General features: G+C 38.9%; 1 long non-coding RNA gene across 1 annotated transcript; it reads right to left on the bottom strand.

Moving 5' to 3' along the window:
- Positions 1-2,566: 2,566 nt before the first annotated feature.
- On the bottom strand, positions 2,567-17,385 carry LOC308610889. The gene is made up of 3 exons (XR_014014689.1): positions 17,337-17,385; positions 14,686-14,876; positions 2,567-2,747 (listed from the first exon to the last, which is right to left on the bottom strand). It is a non-coding gene; the product is annotated as an uncharacterized lncRNA (long non-coding RNA).
- Positions 17,386-19,414: the final 2,029 nt, after the last annotated feature.

Genomic DNA, 19,414 nt, shown 5'->3' with positions numbered 1-19,414 from the left:
CCGTGATTCTTTCTTTCATGTTTCAGGGCACAGCAGGTGAGAGAGTGGATTTGTTAAACTGGGTGGGTTTATCCTTCTTTTATGGGTTCATTCAATTTTATGTTCATTTACTTACTATACACATATGGCAATAGAAGCTGCTAAAGCAATCATTGCTATTCTGCAAAACAACAAGGCACAGAAGCAGATGTCTTATTTCTGAGATTTCTCCCCCCAGGATTATTGTGATTAAAGATACTTTCCCGCAATTTCCTGGAGAGGACAAGGGGCTACTCGCTGGAGGTTTTTTAATGACTTGGAGAAAGGCTCAAATATGCCCCCATTATGGTAATCCACCACAGGGGCAAACCACACAAGAATATTATGAATTTATTTTATTTTTCTATCCTTGCAAAGGTAATACTCAGCTCATTACAATATGAAAACTATACTGTCAAATTTCAGAATTACATGGATGAAGAAAGTCACCAAACTGGCATCATATCATGTGTGTTCTAGTTGTATTGACTATATTGACTATATTAACTATGTTGTGTTAACAATATATTGTATAACTATATATTGAAAAGGCAAAATGCTGTACCTTATTTCAGAGAAAATAATTATGTTGGCAAACCCCAAATTGTACATTGTAGACGGGTCCTAGGAAAAGAAGATTTCATTCATAGTGGACAAGAGGTTAGCTTCTGTTTTCAGCCATGTGCTATTTCAAGAATTAAACATCATGAATAATACAGGATATAAGAGGAATAGTCTAAAGAAGGAAAAGCACATTTTGATTAGGAAAGAGAATTTAAGGCTTAAGTCTTTATTTTTTTATGGAAAACTGCCTTATTACTATGAGATAAGAAAATTGTTTCCTTCTTTTCTTCCTTGCTTTCTTCTTCTTCTTCTTTTCTTTAACCTTTTTTACTTTGGATATTTGGATATTTGGATATTTGACCTCTAAGCTGAGATGACTGGAAATGCCTCCTCTGGGCACTAAATGCTGACATCTCCTGATAAGAGGGAAGCTGCAAAGTAGAAGAATTGAAGGTCAGTATGTTGATATTGGTCTCAAGCACATTGATGTACATTTGTGTATTGGGGAAGGGGAGTGAAGCTTGAGCGTGGGCCAGTGGGGAGGGGTAAATATTTTGTGATGCTGTCTACCTATGGGCTTATAAAGTTTACAGCTGCATTAGGAGGACAAGCATTACCATTAGCATGAAAAGTAGGGCAGACGTCAGTTGCAAAAGCTTCTAGCCATACACATAGGGCCATACGTAAATGATACACCTTATTGCATTCACCCATTCACCCTCCCCTGTTCACGCTAATTGGAAATTTCTATCCATTTCAGAGAAGTAACACAACTATCAATCATTTTCCCTGGCACAAATCTTCCAGGAGGAAGAAAATGGAACACACCTAGCAGCAGAGCTCACGCACTAGCCCATGTGTCTTAGATTTAATATCTGATCACTAGCTGGATTGAAGCCAAGATGTGGTTCACAAAGTTGCTGCACATTAGAATCACCTGGGGAACTCTGAGACCTCCACGTGCCCAGGCTCCTCCCTAGAACTACTGAATCAAAATCTCTGGGGCTGGGACCCAGACACCAAAGTTTCTCTTAAAAGCTCTTTAGGGGAAGGGATATGGGAACAGATGTATATGTATAACTGATTCAGTTTGTTATAAAGCAGAAACTAATTTAAAAAAATATTTAATACTAAAAAAAAAAAAAAGCTCTTTAGGTAATTCATACGAGCAGCAAAGCTTGAGAACCAGCCCAATAACGGGAACAAACGTATTTCACACAGATAAAGTGGGGCAATTCATATGTTAAAAGAACATGAATATATATATATATATATTTCTTTTTTTCTCTTTATTCTGTTTGTGTTTCAAATAGGCTTTTTTTTTTCCTTCTGCAAAAAGCGTTATTGTTTCCATTTGGTCCAAGGCTTGGGAGAGGGCTCCAGGGCGGTTACAAAGCTGCCTAGTGGCTGCAGAGCTGGGCTTCAGGCAGAAGCTCTGACGCCAGAGGGGCTCCTCAGAGGCCGCTGCACTTCAGAGACTCCTGTTTGTGCTCGAGCGTGAGCCTTTCGAAAAGATACTCGCCCAGCACAGCCTGCGGACCAGCCAGCCTGCGGAGGTTGGTCAGGTGGTTGCCCATCTTCTTGATGAGTTTCAGCTGCTCCTCCAGGAAGCGGCTCTCCAGGAAGTCACAGAGGTGGGAGTCTGCGCGGGCAGGACCCAGGGCTCGCACATCCGATAGTGCCTGGTTCAGGTTCTTCTCCCTAAGAATGGCAGCTTCCACAGTGTCCTGGTTTTTACCCCACTCATCTTGAGAAGGCTTCCGCGCATCCTGGAATAGGGCGCGGCCGCAGCACTTTGTTTGCATTTTCAAGAGTCGCTGGGCGCCCTCACACTTCTCTTCAGCCAGTTGGTGAAAAATGTGGCCCCCACTGTCCAGAGTCCCACTGTTGCTGTCGAAATAGAAGCTTAGAGAGAGGTAAGTGTCCACAGATGCATGTTGAACAGCCGGTGGATGGCGGCCGCCACCTTGATGGAATAATTCTGACGAACCTGGGAACTCGTGGTTGATCAGTGATAAGGAGCTAAGCTCAAAAAACGGTGTTGGCCTGTCCTGGAGGCTGAGGATAGCTGAGTGGCTGATTCCAAAGGTTGCGACAGGAAGAAAGGTTGGAGGGTGGTCGGGGGCTGGAGCAAGGAGCGTCCCTGGGTCTGTTCATTCCAAACACTGTTGAAGCAAAAGGCAGATCTGCAGGACTGCCGAGCGCACGGCCTCAAATAGGCTTTGATATAAGTGAACAAGAAGTCCAAGCAAGGACAAAACTTACCCTTCCCCCCACCAAAATAGCTGGCGATACTAGAAGCTAGATCTGGATAGGGATTCTTCCATTACTTTCTTAACGTTCCAAGCCACTAGAGCAGTGGTTCTCAAAATATGGTCACCTTGTAAGCAAGCAGTACCCTATGGGGCCTTCCTAGGACAGACCCATCCCCCATAGCCTCTGCTGTAGTTCCTCTCTGAAGTACTCAGATAATAGTATCTCAGGCATATTTCTTGAGTTTTCAGATGCTAAAAACCACCACCCAATGGAAGAAATGAACTCCTTGATGATCATGAGCACGTAGCCCCCAGACCTTCTGGCACCTAAGGATGGATAATGTTACCTGTCCTGTGGCCTCAACATCAACCAATCAGAGGATTATGCACGAGCTGATCACATTCCCTGGGACGTCCCTCCCTCACCTGACCTTTAAAAATGCTTTGCTGACATCCTTTGGAGATTTCAGGGTGTTTTGGAACACGGGCCACCCCTCTCCTTGCTCGATCCTGCAATAAACCTTTCTCTGCTCCAGACTCCAACCTTTCGGTTTGTTGGGCCTCACTGTGCTTCAGACACACGAACGTGCATTCGGTAACAACCTGACCGGCTTTACCAGCGTCCCCTGATAATGTGTCAGATACTCAAGTTTTAGGCCCCTGTCCGAGCCCTATGGAATCAGCAACTCTATTGGGGCTCAGTGATCTCTGTTATAACTGGCCCTCCAGATGATTTTTATTCACCTTAAAGTTTGAAAATATCTGCATTGTCAGCTAGCCAAAGCGTCCACCAGCAGGTTAAGGGGAGTGACGCCTGGAAAAGTTAGGGAGTAGCCAAGTCAAGTACAGCAGCATTTGCCGTGGTAGTAATGGAGAATGCCTTTTCTCCACTGGTTGGCACAGACTAGTATCTGGGAGCAGTGGCAGGGTTATTTAGGATGCTTACATTTCAATGTAAAGTGACCTCTGTCCTGGTTTGCCAGGGACTTCCCCTGTGTGAGCATTTAAAATCTCATCCTGGCAAACCCCTTAGCCCTGGATTTGAAAAACTTAGGGAATAACATGAAATTTAGGGGAAACATGATCTAGGTTTTGGGCAAGTCACAAGTGCTAATTAAAGCTAAGCAAGTATGGACAACATCTAGCCTTCTTTACCCAGTTGCGGCGGTGGTGGGGGGGTAAATCTGATTGGGTGAAAGGACTTATTGTTAAGAAATCTTTGTAGAAACATCCCCTTCTGCTTAGTCCGCTGGTTCTCAGTTCTGGCTAGACATTGGCATTGTCTGAGGAGATTTAAAATGATTTTATTGGTTTAGGATGCCCAACTGTTGGTGTGAGGGTTTTTAAAAAGTGCTTCAGATGATTCTAATGTGCAGCCAAATTTAGGTGCCACCGCTTAAGCTTTTGAACCGCTGCTACATATTTTCACCTCATCTTCCTATGAGAATATCCAATTGTAGTTGGTTTTTTTTTCTTTTTCTAACTGTTTTATTATAAGATTTACTGTCTTAAATAAGATTGAATGTACAGAAAATCCTGCTAGTCCATCTGGTATAGCTGGATCCTTAGACTAGTATCGTTAAGATATATACCATTTAAGTATTGTGACTGGTCTTTTAAAAATTAATATATGCATTGAATTAGTACCATCTGTTTTGAAGTTGTCATGTTGGGGAGCTATACCTCTAATCTGCTGCCATTGCTAAATATCTGGACACCTCTTATTAGGAATTACTTTTAAACATCTTTAGGGATTAAAACCAAGATTGCTGTATTATTTGTACTGGGACCACACAAACCTCACAAAGTTCCCCCGCTGTACCATCTACCCCCATCTCTAACCCTTGGCAACTTCTAATCTGTTCTCCATCTCCACAGTTTTGTTATTTTAAGAATAATGTGTAAACATCATCATGAATTACTTAATCTTCGGAGATTGGCTTTAAAACATTTTTCCCTCGGCATCATTCCCTTGAAGTTCATTTCAATTTCTGCATATATTAATAATTTGTTCCTTTTTGTTGCTCGGTAGTATTCAGTCATAAGATTTTATCACAATTTGTTTCAACATTCATCCATTGAAAGACATTTGGGTAGTTGCCAGTTTTTGGCGTTATAAATAAAACTGCTATGAACATTGACGTGTAAGTTTCTGTGGGAACTTAATTAAGTTTTTGTTTCTTTTGGATAAATGCTCAAGAGCACAATTACTGCGTTGTAGGGTGAATCTAATTTTAGGATTAAAAGAGACTGTCAAGCTGTTTCTCAGAGTGGCTAAACCATTTTATTTTCCCACCAGTGGTGTGATATAATTTTTCTATGTACTCACACCAGCATTTGATGTTGTCACGATACTTTAATTTTAGTTATTCTCTGATATCTCATTATGGTTGTAATTTGCATTTCCCCAATGGCTAATCATGTTGAGCATCTTTTCATGGGCTTCTTTGCCATGCGTATATTCTCTTCCATCAAGTGTCTGTTCCTGTCTTCTGCCTATTTTCTAGTTGGATGTTTTAAAGTTTTTTGGAGAGTTCTTTGTATATTATAGATACAAGTCATTTGTCTAACATTGGATTTTCAAATATGTTTTCCCACTGTGTAATTTGAGTTTTCATCCACTTAAAATGATCTTCTATGAAGCATTTTAACTCATTTTGATGAGATCCAATTTATCAGTTTTTGCTTTTATTGATCATACTTTCGGCTCAAGTCTAAGAATTATTCACGTAGTTCTAGATGCCAAAGATTTTCTCCTATTTTTTATTCTAAAAATGTCCTGCTTTTACATTTAAGATTATGATCCACTTTGATTTAATTTTTGTGTAAGGTGTGGAGGTTTAGGTTAAAGTTCATTTTTTGTTTGTTTGTTTTTGTCGAGGGATGTCCAACTGTTTCAGTACCATTTTTTGAAAAGTCTATTCTTCCTTGAAAGCTTTCTCACTGCGGTCAAAAACAAGTTAAATGTATTTATGTCAGTCTATTTCTGGGTTCTCCATTCCATTCCATTGATCTGTGTATCTACCCTCCATCATGACTGCAAAATCTTGAAATTGTGTAGATTAATTCCTCCCATTTTAATCTTCCTTTACAAATTGTTTTAGCTATTCTTTAGCCTCTTCTTACCATATAAATCTTAGAATAAGCTTGTCTATATCCACAAAAACCTTGAGGGCATTTTAAGAGTAATTATGTTAAGCCTCTTAACTTGGGGAGAATTGACATCTTTATTATGTTGTGTTTTCTAATCCATGAACAAGGTATGTCTCCCTATTTTTTGGGGACTTTTAAATTTTTCTTCATCAGCATTTTGTAATTTTCAGTATAGATGTCCTATAAATGTCTTATTGGGCTTATATTTAAGTATTTATTTAGGTCCGTTGTAAATGGCATCACATATTTTTATTTAAGCTTCTACACATTTGTTATTAATATATAATTTGATAAAATTGTGTTGATCTTGTACTCTAAAACATTTACAAACTAATATGATTTCTCAAGCTTTTTGTGGATTCCTTGGTATTTTCTCCATTTAGATTATCATCTCATCTTCAGATACAGACAGTTTTACTTTTCCTTAGGCAATATAATAGGATATATTACTATTCAACATTCAGTAGGCTATATTCCTTCCTATTCAACGTAGTAGGAATAGTCCTTTTATCTTTTAAATAAACGTTTTAAAAATTTAACTTTTAAATTTATGTATTTATTTATTTTTGCTTTATTTTCTTAGTAGAACCTCCATTAATATATTTAATAAAAGTGGTGAGAGCAGATATCGGTGCCTTGTTTCTGATGTTACAGAGAAAGCATTCAGTCTTTCACAGTGAAATATAATGTCGGTATAGGCTGTTTGTAGATCCTCTTTATGAGTTTCAGTATGTTCCTTTTCTATTCCTAGTTTGCTTGGAGTTTTTTTTTTTTCTTCTTTTTTTTTAATTTTTTATTATTATTTTTTTACAACTTTATTGGAGTATAATTGCTTCACAATGGTGTGTTAGTTTCTGCTTTATAACAAAGTGAATCATTTATACATATACATCTGTTCCCATATCCCTTCCCTCTTGAGTCTCCCTCCCTCCCACCCTCCCTCTCCTATCCCTCCAGCGGTCACAAAGCACCGATCTGATCTCCCTGTGCTATGTGGCTGCTTCCCACTAGCTATCTACCTTATGTTTGGTAGTGTATATATGTCCATGCCTCTCTCTCGCTTTGTCACAGCTTACCCTTTCCCCTCCCCATATCCTCAAGTCCATTCACAAGTAGGTCTGTGTCTTTATTCCTATTTTACCCCTAGGTTCTTCATGACATTTGTTTTTTCTTAAATTCCATATATATGTGTTAGCATACGGTATTTGTCTTTCTCTTTCTGACTTACTTCACTCTGTGTGACAGACTCTAGGTCTATCCACCTCATTACAAATAGCTCAATTTCGTTTCTTTTTATGGCTGAGTAATATTTCATTGTATATATGTGCCAAATCATGAATGGGATTGCATTTTGTCAAATGCTTTCTCTGCATTAATGGATAGGATCACATGACTTTTCCCCCCTAATCTATTGGATATGGTAGATTACATTGTTTGATTTTCAAATATTTAACCAATTTTGCATAACTGGAATAAATACCACCTATCATGGTATATTATTCTTTTTCTATATTTCTGGATTTAATTTGCTAATATCTGGCTGAGGATTTTTACAGGCAATTTCATAAAACATATTGGTCTGTAGTTTTCTTCTTTCTATACTATTCCTGTGTGGTTTTGGTATCAAGGTAATACTGGCTTCATAAAATTAATTAGGAACTGTTCCCTCTACTTCTATTTCTTATCAAATCATGTAAAATTGGTTTTAATTCTTTAAGTCTTGGGTAAAAGTGAAACATCTAAGCCTGAATATTTCTTTGGGGAGTTTTTAAATGAAAAATCAGTGTTTCTAATGGTTACAGCAAAATTGAGATTATCTATTTCATCTTGGCTGAGTTTTGGTAGTTTTGGGTGTAGAAGCATTGGCCCATTTCATCTACATTTTTGAATTTATAGTGTAGACTTGTTCATAATAACTTGTCCCTTATTAACCTGCAGGATATGTCATGGTATCCCTGGTTGCATTTCTGATAGCTGTGATTTGTGCCATCTCTCTTTTTACCTTTATCAGTCTTGCTAGATCTTTATTGATTAAATTGTTTATTTCCAAGAACCAGCCTTTTGTTTCATTGATTCCCCCCCTCTCCCATTTTCCTGTTTTCAGTTTCATGGACTTCTGTTTCATCTTTATTATTTCCTTCTTTCTGCTTGTTTAGTGTTTTTTCCTATTCCTTTTTTACTATTGTAATATAGAACATTAGATTATTGCTTTGAAATATTTTCTTTCCGAATTTAGTGCTATAAACTTCCCTTTCAGCATTAATTTCACTTCATTCCACAAACTTTGATCTGTTATATCTCCATTTTCTTTTATTCTATGCATTAAAAAATTTTTCCTTGATGCCGTCTTTTTTACCCATGAGTTATTTGGAATTGTGATGTTTAGTTTTCATGTGATTGAAGATTCTCCTGTTCTCTTTCTGTTATTGATTTCTAGTCTGATTCCATTATGGCTAGAGAACATACTCTGTATGATTTTAATTCTTTTTAATCTGCTAATGTTTTTTTATCGCCCAGTATATGGTATATGAGTGAATGTTCCACAGACACTTGAATATGTATTCCACTCTTATTGAGTGTGTTCTTTAAATGTCAGTTATGTCCTGTTGATTGATGATGTTTTCAGTTCTTCCATATCCTTGCTGATTTTTCTGTCTGGTAGTTCTATAAATTGCTGTGTTGAAGTCTCAAATAATAATTGTGGATTTAAAATTTTCTCCTTTTACTACCTTTTTCAGTGTTTGCTTCATGTATTTTGAAGTTCTGTGGTTTGGTGCACACACATTTAGTATCACTAGGTCATCTAGGTGGATTATTCCTGTTATCTTTACGTAATGACCCTCTTTGCCCCTAATAATTTCCTTTGCTCTGAAATCTACTTCATCTGATATTAATTTAGCCATTCCTGCTTTTTCTGATTAACGTTCACATGATATATCATTTTCATCCTTTTACTCTGAACTACCTATATCATGATGTTTAAAGTAAGCTTCTTATAGACAGTATATAGTTGGATCATGCTTGTGATATTTTAATCTACTCTTCCAATCTCAGTCTTTGACTTGGTTATTTAGATCATTTACAGTTAATGTAATTATTGCTATGTTAAAGATTAGGTCAACCATTTTAGTTTTTTGTTTTGTCTTTTACCTTAGTTTCTCAATCTTGTGTTTCTCTTATTTTGCCTTCTTGTGGGTTACTTAAACATTTTTTAATAAGCCCATTTTAATTTAATTTATTTATAATCATTTGTGTATACTGTTTGTATATTTTTCTTAGTGGTTGCTTTTGGCATTACAGTATACATATGTAACTTACCATAGCCTACTGCAATCAGTGTTTTATTACTTCAAGTGAAGTTTCAAAATTTTACTTCCATTTAGGTCTCTTAATATTCCCCAGTTTTAAAGTATGACTTTCTGTAGTATTTGCTTTCTCTACATTGAGAACCACATCACATGATGTCATAATTTTTGCTTTGACCATCATATAGTATTTAAGAAACTCACGAGGCTAATGATAGTCTCTTATATTTACCCCATTTGTTTTCACCCATTCCATTGTTCCCCTTTTCTTTCTGAAGTTCCCAGTGTTCTGTTTTTGTTTTCTTATGTTTTCATAACTGTAGGTGATATCTGGGCTTTGCAGTGCCATTGGATATGAGTTTCAGGAAACCCTGAGCCTGGCTCACTTAATGCTGCTGAGTTGGAGGGTTTGTATATGTGGGGCCTGTTGGCTCAGCAGATGCTAGCAGACTAGACTAATGTTGATGGGACTAGGGCCACAGGAGGATGGGTTCCCATTCAGGCTATGCTGCTGCTACAGTAGGTCAAGTCCCCCTCTACTCCAAGTGTGGGGCAGTGACCTGCTGCCGTCACTGCTTTGTATTAGGCTGCTTTTCCTCAGGTGTGTGATGGGATCCCTTGGAAGCTGCTGCTGTTGCTGTCAATCACAATGTTAAATTCATTTCAGAAATACTATAGCCTGGCTCTTGTAGAACCTCTGTATTTGTTTTTTATTGCTTTCATACAAATTACCAAAAACTTAGTGACTCCAAACAAGGTAAATTTATTACCTTACAAGTCTGACATTGGTCTCAATTGAGTAAAGTAAAAGTGTTGGCAGGATCGACAGACGAATGGATAAAGATGTGGCACAGGGATTCCCTGGTGGCGCAGTGGTTGGTAGTCTGACTGCTAATGCAGGGGACACGGGTCCTGCCCCACTCCAGGAAGATCCCACATGCTGCGGAGTGGCTGGGCCCATAATCCATGGCTGCTGAGCCGGCACGTCCGGAGCTTGTGCTCCGCAACGGGAGAGGCCGCAACAGTGAGAAGCCTACGTACTGAAAAAAAAATGTGGCCCTTATATACAATGGAATATTACTCAGCCATAAAAAGAAATGAAATTGAGTTATTTGTAGTGAGGTGGGTTGACCTAGAGAGTGTCATACAGAGTGAAGTAAGTCAGAAAGGGAAAAACAAATACCATATGCTAACACATATACATGGAATAAAAAAAAATAGTTATGAAGAACCTAGGGGCAGGGCAGGAATAAAGATGCAGCCATAGAGAGTGGACTTGAGGACACAGGGAGGGGGAAGGGTAAGCTGCGATGAAGTGAGAGAGTGGCATGGACATATATACACTACCAAATGTAAAATAGATAGCTAGTGGGAAGTAGCCACAAAGCACAGGGAGATCAGCTCTGTGCTTTGTGTCCACCTAGAGGGTTGGGATAGGGAAGGGAGGGTGGGAGGGAGACGCAAGAGGGAGAGGATTGGGGATATATGTATATGTATAGCTGATTCATTTTGTTATGAAGCAGAAACTAACACACCATTGTAAACCAATTATACTCCAATATAGATGTTTAAAAAAGGAAAAAAAAGTGTTGGCAGAGCTACATTCTTTTCTGGAGGCTCTTAGGGGTGTTTCTGTTCCCTGGACTTTATCTGCTTCCAGCGGTCACTTGTAGTCCTGAACTCAGAGTCCCCTTTCTCCACCTACAAAACCCAAAATGTTGCATCACTCTGATTCTGGTTCTATTAGGACATCTCTCTCTTTCGCTTTCTAAAGTTGGGAATGGTTTTCTGCTTTTAAGGACTCATGCAATTAGATTTGTTCCATGAATTAATTCAGGATAATCTTTCTATCTCAATGTCTATAACTTCAGTCATATCTGCAAAGTCCTCTTCACCATGTAAGGTAACATATTAATACGTTCCAGGGATGAGGGTGAGGGCATTTTTAGGAGCCATTATGCTGCCTACCACACACTTAACAAGTGACCTTGAGAAAATGACTGAGATTTTTAAAGCCTTACTTTCCTCAAACATAAAATGGAAAGAAAGATAACTAGTTAATATCATGACAGTGAAACAGTGTATATGAAATCAACTAACTCAGAAAATAAGATTTCTTCTTTTTCTTTATGATTTACATGATTCTCAGAGTTCAGTTACTTGAAGAGTTACATTTTTTTAAAGAGAACTAAGGAATTTCAGGGTTCAGGTGCTGTAAGATTGTCTGAATTACCTGAGTAACAATTAGCTAAGCACAGGTGTAAAGCATTTGATTTACACCCTAGTGTTTTTTATCTTCTCATCCCACTAAATGCATATCCCTTGTCTAGCTCCAGCCAGTAGAGTCAGAGCTTGTTTTACTGTTTAACTAAAGTTCAATTTAAATTCTCTCTACATCTCCAGATTCTCAGCCCTGGTTGCACATTATAATCACCTGGGGAGATTTCAAGAACTACTGATGTCAAATTTCTACCTATCATGGATATTTGAGGAGGGACCTGGAATGAAATGCTCTAGCTTATGGTTTTTGGAGCCAAATCATGTTTCTACAGATACTGTAGAAAGTATCTTCTAGGTATGAAAATAGTTCAGATAAGTCAAATTTCTCAGTAAAAGATGACAAAACTATGGCTTAGGTGGTAAATTTTCCATGTCAATTTGTCTGGACCACCATGCCCAGGTATTTGGTCAAATATTATTCTGGATATTTCTGTGATGACGTTTTTGTGTTTTTAAAATTTTTTATTATTTATTTATTTATATTTTTGGCTGTGTTGGGTCTTCGTTGCTGCACGTGGGTTTTCTGTATTTGTAGCAAGCGAGGGCCACTCTTCGTTGTGGTGCACGGGCTTCTCATCGCAATGTCTTCTCTTGTTGCAGAGCATAGGCTCTAGGTGCATGGGCTCAGTAGCTGTGGTGCATGGGCTTATTTGCTCCACGGCATGTGGGATCTTCCCAGACCAGGGCTCAAACCCGTGTCCCCTGCTTTGGCAGGTGGATCCTTAACCACTGTTCCACCAGGGTAGTCCCTGTGATGGTGTTTTTGGATGAAATTCATATTTAAATTGGTGGTGGACTTTGAGTAAAGCAGATTATCCTCCATAATATGGGTGGGCCTCATCCAATCAGTTAAAGCTCTTAATAAAACAAAGACTGACTTCCCTGTTGCAAAAAGGAATTCTGCCAGAAGACTTACAGAAATTGAACTGCAACTCTTCCTAGAGTCTCTAGACAGCCTAACCTGCAGATTTTGAATTTACCAAGCCTCTATTATTGTGTGAACCATTTGTTTAAAATCTCTCTCTCTTTCTTTATCTTTATATAGATATGGATATAGATATAGGTATCAATATCAATATCTAGATCTACATCTATCAATATATATGGGCACATTGTATACACCTGCTGTTGGTTCTGTTTTTCTGGAGAAGCTTGACTAATATAGTGGCCCATATAAATAAAAGGATGAACCCAAGTTCACCCAGGTAGAAAGTAGTACAATGAGAACTGGAACTTAAGGCCTCATGACTCATTCAGCTGTGAACACTGACCCAGAACTGGGGTCCGCAAACTCTGGCCCACTGATCAGATCTCGCTTGACTCCTGGTTTTGTACATAATGTTTTGCTTGAACACAGCCGCACCCATTCATTAACGTATTGTGCATGGCGGTTTCTTTGCTACAGTAGCAGATGGGCAGTTGCACGGAGATGTATGGTACACAAAATCCAAAATATTTCCTATCTGACCCTTTACAGAAAACATCTGCTGACCCTTGCTCTAGGATGCCATCTGTTTTCTGATAGCACTGAGGAGAATAATTCATGCACATTGTGATCGATTGTTAATCTCATGTCCTCCTTAGGTCAAAGATCTCTCAAGTGCTCACACTTGCAATAGCCAGCTTGGGGAGCACTGTCTGAGGATGTAGAAATATTTCTTGCCAGGTCTTTCCAATCCACACTGCTCCCTGACTATGGTTCTTAAAACCTATTTTTTAGAAAATTTTTATTGGAGTATAGTTGATTTACAGTGTTGTTAGTTTCAGGTGTACAGCAAAGTGAATCAGTTATACATGTACATATACCCACTTTTTTTTTTTTTTTTTTTTTGCATCACGTGGGCCTCTCACTGTTGTGGCCTCTCCCGTTGTGGAGCACACTCTTCGGACGCGCAGGCTCATTGGCCTTGGCTCACGGGCCCAGCCGCTCCGAGGCATGTGGAATCTTCCCGGACTGTGGCACAAACCCGTGTCCCCTGCCTCGGCAGGCGGACTCTCAACCACTGCGTCACCAGGGAAGCCCCACTTTTATTTTTTTTTAGAGTCGTTTCCAAATAGCCCATTACAGAGTACTGAGTGGAGTTTCCTGTGCTAATAAGAAGAGCAGGTTCTTATTAGTTATCCATTTTATGTAGAGTAGTGTGTATATTTCAGTCCCAATCTTCCAGTTTAGCCTCCCCTCCACAATCCCCTGGTAACCCTAAGTTTGTTTTCTACATCCGTGCCTCTACTTCTAAAACCTGTCTATTTTAACCAACTACCACTCATTGTTTACTGTCTCTGTCTTCATGTACTTGATAATAAATCTACTTCTTATTCTATCCTGGATGACATGTTCCAAGGACTGAGATAATACCTTATTCTACATAACTTGTCCTTGATATTGTCTATCTTGGGGTCTTCATCTATGTCCCACAGAAGACAGTCACACTCTGTCTTCTATTACTATTAATAATACCACATTTTAGGGCATGAATTTGACCCAATGCACTGAACTATCCTTTTAGAAGCTGTATGCAACCTGTCACTGGGTTTTAGCACAGGGGTAGAACTCAGATTAGTGTTCATATTTAAACAAATCTACTTGACCAGAAACTTTTTGTCTCACCATTTATTTTATTACACAAATAACTTCTGTCTTTGCATCTATGATGTAAATATTTTTAATTTCCTAAATTATCTGAAAAATTACTTAGAGCTTCTGTTTCAATAGGCATTGGAATTGCTGTGTTATGACTATTTCATTATTTTATTTCCAAATGTTAAGGTAGCCTTCAAGCTTTGGCCAAGAGTAGACAGGAAAGGGTTTAAAAAGAAATGAAGAGTGGGAAAGATTTCTGATGCAAGGGAGACTTAATAAAGGTTTGATTTTGACTCAATAATTTATAATAAAAGTTTGATTTTGAATCAATAATTTATGTCTTTGCAAAATAGCTCCCTGGTAAACTTCCACTCTTTGGTCATCATTAAGTACAGAAATTAATAATCAAAATATGCAGTGATCTTCTTCATTTTCTAAAAACAAACCTGTATCTAGATGAGAGGAGAATTCATTTCATCACTCAGGCTCTGGACTTACGACTCCAAGTCCTGTCTTCTTTCAACCATACCTGCTAAGTTTCTGTCTAACTACTTGAGCATGAGGTGATGGCTTCAGCATTCATCCCCTTCCTCAGTATATAGCTTGGTGACCATGAGTAAGCGATCTAAAACTTGAGAACTCGGGTTCAAATCTTGACTCTAAAATTTACTTGTTGAGTTCTCTTGAACATGTTATCTGTTTTTGCCTCAGTTTTCTCATCTATAAAATAGAGATAACATTACTTCTCTCAGCGAGTTGTTATGAGGGTTAAAAGAGAAAATTCATACAATGCAAGAATTTATCAGTTCTTGGAACACAATAAATACCAAAAAGAAATGTTAGCCATTATCAAGGGCCCCTCATTTTATGGATAATATAGATTAGTTTATATAGGTCTAATATTTACATATACATAAACATTTTGTACCTATGTGTGTGTGTACGTTCTTCTTAGAAATTGAGCAGTCAACATTCACATCTAAAAGTATGTGCTCTGTGAAATGTAGATCTCCTGTGTACACAGTGCTCTAGTTGTCTATTGCTACATAATAAAGAAGTCCAAACTTAGTGGTGAAACAAACAAACATTTTAACATGTGCTCAGATTCTGTGGGTCAGCAGTTCAAAGAGTACACAGAGGAGATGGCTTGTCTCTACTCCATGACTGATATCTGAAACCTCAGCTCATGAGGATTGAAATGGCTGGGGCTGGAATCATCTAGATAATTTTAATTCCCATGTCTGGCTCTTGAGATGGGATGACTTGAAGACTGGGCCCAACAAGGACTGTTGCCTGGAGTGCCTATAGATGGCTGCCCATGTGGCTTGGACTTCTCATAACGTGGTAGTTAGGATTCAAGATAGAGTAGCCCAAGAATGAGTGTCCAGAGTCACAGCATTCCACGAGAATCATGCAAAAGCTGCATGACCTTTTATGACCTAGTCTTAGATGTCACATAGCATCACTTTCATTATATACTATTGCAGGCGTTGGAGACCTTTTTCCATAAAGTGTCAGACCCTCAATAGTTTAGGCTTTACAAGCCATACTGTCTCCTTTGCAACGACTTAGCTCTGCTGCTGTGATGTGAAAACAGAGAGAAACAATACATATACTGAGGAACATGGCTGTGTTCCAATAAGGCTTCATTTGTAAAAGCGGGTAGAGGGCTAGAGTTGGCCCGCCAGCCATAATTTACTGACCCCTGCTCTATTGTTTGAAGCCATGGAAAGCCTGCCTAAATTCAAGGGAAAATGGCCCCATCTGGATGCGAAGAATGGCAACGAATCTGAGACCCTGTATTAAAACCACTACATAAGGGGATCTGTCTGCATACCTTGTTTCTCCCATGTATGGTGGATATGAGGTATTGGGACATGTTACGTCTCTGTAAGCCTGGGTCAAGGTCAAAGTTGGAATCTGAACTCAATGACCTTGATTTCTGGAATAATTGGTAACTCTAATTATGATTTCCTTACACTCCTTACCCCAATAAATTATACCACAAAAGATAGATTTCAAGTAAACAGTTGCTTTATGGCAGATTTGTATTAAGTCTCCATTGACTGAATTATTCCATTTTGGTTGGAAAGCGTGAGTTTTGTTTCTTTCCTAAAGAGATCTGCAACTTTTCAGATGTGGCGTTTCACTCTACTGAGAGGGTGATGTAGGCTTTTATAAAAGGAAAAAGCAGGGCAGGCTGAGTTCACTCAGATCCTACTAATGCTTACAGGAGTAACCAAAACTGGAATACAGGCTTCCAGGTTTTCCTGTCCTGTGCTCTTTCCGGTAGGTGCCATGGTCTGCTGGGCCTCGCAGTAATAAGTTTTGACCTTTACCTCGCTACGCTATTGTGACGTGGTTTTCGGTTTTGTTAGCTTTCTTATGAGTTTGTACTAAATTGTGTCCATAAAGTAGGCTGAATTCCTCAGGGAAGGATGATAGCTGTTAGTGTGTTATTACTGCAGATGTTGTGTTGGTTACCTTTTTTTCTTTTCTTTTGTCCAGTTGTATCCTGAGCTTAAAAGTTATATTATCCGAAATGAAAGATGTGCATCTGGTGGAAAACACTAATTTAAGGGATGAAAATTCCTGATGATTGCTTCAGTCAACCCTTAATACACACTGAGCTTCATTAGTAAATAGACAAGTCTCAGATCTTTCCCTTGGAAGAGGTCGCATAATCAGGCTTTGTGTTGATTTTGCATTCTGTTCGTTAGAGATAGAAGAAATTAGAGTAATTGGCTGGTACAGGGAAAGCACAAAGAACTTTCTTCTATTTTTGTGAGGCATCCCGTAATAAGGGTTGAAGATGAGACTGGAGGTAAGAACGTGAAACTCAGAAAAGCAAAGGAGAGAGGATATTGTTTCTTTGAAAATATTCTTTCAGTGTTGGCCCAGAAGATATATGAAGCTGAGGAAATTTTTCTTTTAAATGATGATTTTTGTGTTAACGATGTGAATGTGGAATTGGTAAGAATCAGGAAGCAAGCATCCTTTTCCACCAAGGACTTGGGAGCAAATGAAACCATAAATACTCCCCGCTCTTGGAAACCCTTTTGGAGCAGTAATCAGAGGAGGGTAAAGGCAAAGCCTCAGGGCAGAGGTGTTCAGAGCAAAGGGATAGGAGGAGAACAAAAGGAGAGTGGATATTTTTAGAGCTGTCATTTTGAAATTTACCTGCTTCTGATTCAGTGCTGCTTTGCTACTGTGTTGGTCCAGTGGAAATCCTCAAAGCAGGAGCAGCCCTATTTTAAATTAATAAGGTTAGAGCAAGTGACTTGAATCCGGGTCTCTTTAGCTCAAGAGCACAGAGGGGAGTGTGAGGAAAGAGTGAGGCTGCAAGGCATTGTTCACTGGGTACATTTTCCCCAAACCTCACTAACTGGGAGAAACTGACCACTGGATTCTGTGCCTTGAAGGAATGCAAAAATGTTGAAAGCAAAGAGTGTGGAGCTTGTTTAGAAAGCAAGCTCTATCATCTGGTCACCTGCTGATGATAATAGCATTGGCTGAGACCTGACCATTTACAATGAAGGCACTTCTGTAGGTCATAAGTTCCAGGAGGGCCAGAACTGAGTATGTCTGTTTCAGCATTTAGCATGGTGTAGCATCTTCGAGCCCGGTACATTATTGGCATATAGTAGACTTAAAAATGAATATTTGTGGATTGTCTGAATGAGTGGATGGATGTGTGTGATTCATATCCTATTTGCAGGTCCTATGCCCTACATTGGATTTTCAGTGTTAGATTGTGAAAGTATTTATGACGGGGATTGGCATTGTTCCCTATCTAATGGATAAAGATTACACATCAAAGGACTTTACACTGACATCCCAAAAGCCTCATAGGAACTACTTAACAAAAAAATAAAATTGGATTCTGTATAATTTCTAATTTATAAGCTGGCCAGAACACTGGTATTTCAGCCAGTCCTCTGGTAGTTCCAGTGATGTCCCCATGATCATCCAGGCATAATCAGAATGGCTTTAGGATTTGGGAGCCAAAATGTTCCTCAGTATTTACTGCTTTGTTAGTTCACTTAAGAAAATGGACTGTTGAAAAAATAGCTTCAGACACAATATGGCACATTTTATGATTTAGCATGAAATCTGAGAAATATAGAGGTTATCTGAAGCCTGCAATGGTAAAGTGCCCTCTGCTATTGAAGTTATTGTCTTTAAACAAAGATTCTACATCAGTAATGATATATATATATATATATATATATATACACACACATATATATATACATATATATATATGGCATTTTATCTTGATGTCACTTAAGTATTTCTATATATTATTCCCACATTTGGGAACAGAAATGTTGAAGTTTTATCAAGATAAGAAGTTATTTATTAACAGCAATGCTTTTTCAAGAATCTATCAGGCAGCATTTGGCGGAAGAATAACTTTACACTGTTACAGTCTCCACAAATATTGCACACAATGATTTAAATGTTAAAGCTCTCATATAAGAAGAGTGGTATTCATATTTCCATTTACAGCTTGCAAAGAATCTAAAAGTTGCTTTTTCTGAAAAAAATCTGTGGGCCATCAAAATTCTATTTTCCCAGAAGTACTCAGGGATGATCATAGTGAAAATAAAAGCACATGGAAAGAATATTAATAAACAGTGGTTAGCAAGATTTCAATGAGAGGTAGAAAAAGGTTAAGTTAATAAAAGAACCTAGGGGGCTTCCCTGGTGGCGCAGTGGTTGAGAGTCCGCCTGCCGGTGCAGGGGACGCGGGTTCGTGCCCGGGTACAAGAAGATCCCACATGCGGCGGAGCGGCTGCGCCCGTGAGCCATGGCCGCTGAGCCTGTGCGCCTGGAGCCTGTGCTCCGCAACGCGAGAGGCCACAACAATGAGAGGCCCGCATACCGCAAAAAACAAACAAACAAAAACTAGGTCAATGGGGAGATATTAGTAGACACTGTGAAGTTATTGAAGAAAATACCAACACTCTAGAAATCAGTTTATGGGAACTCTCATTTATGATGTTAACTTTTTTTTAACATATAAAGTAGACACATCTCTCTTTTCCATTGAAACAAAGAATAAACCTAACAAAGATCTGGGAAGGGAATAAAGAAGAGAAAATTCAAGAGTTGACTATTAGAGGTCTTCCCTGGTGGCGCAGTGGTTGAGAGTCCACCTGCCGATGCAGGGGACACGGGTTCGTGCCCCGGTCCGGGAAGATCCCACATGCCGCGGAGCGGCTGGGCCCGTGAGCCATGGCCGCTCAGCCTGC

The sequence above is a fragment of the Mesoplodon bidens genome (genome assembly GCF_964165515.1).
Source record: "Mesoplodon bidens genome assembly, contig: HAP1_SCAFFOLD_190, whole genome shotgun sequence".
Taxonomy (NCBI): domain Eukaryota; kingdom Metazoa; phylum Chordata; class Mammalia; order Artiodactyla; family Ziphiidae; genus Mesoplodon; species Mesoplodon bidens.
Note: the sequence above shows the minus strand (reverse complement) of the source record. Positions and strands in the feature narration are given on the sequence as shown.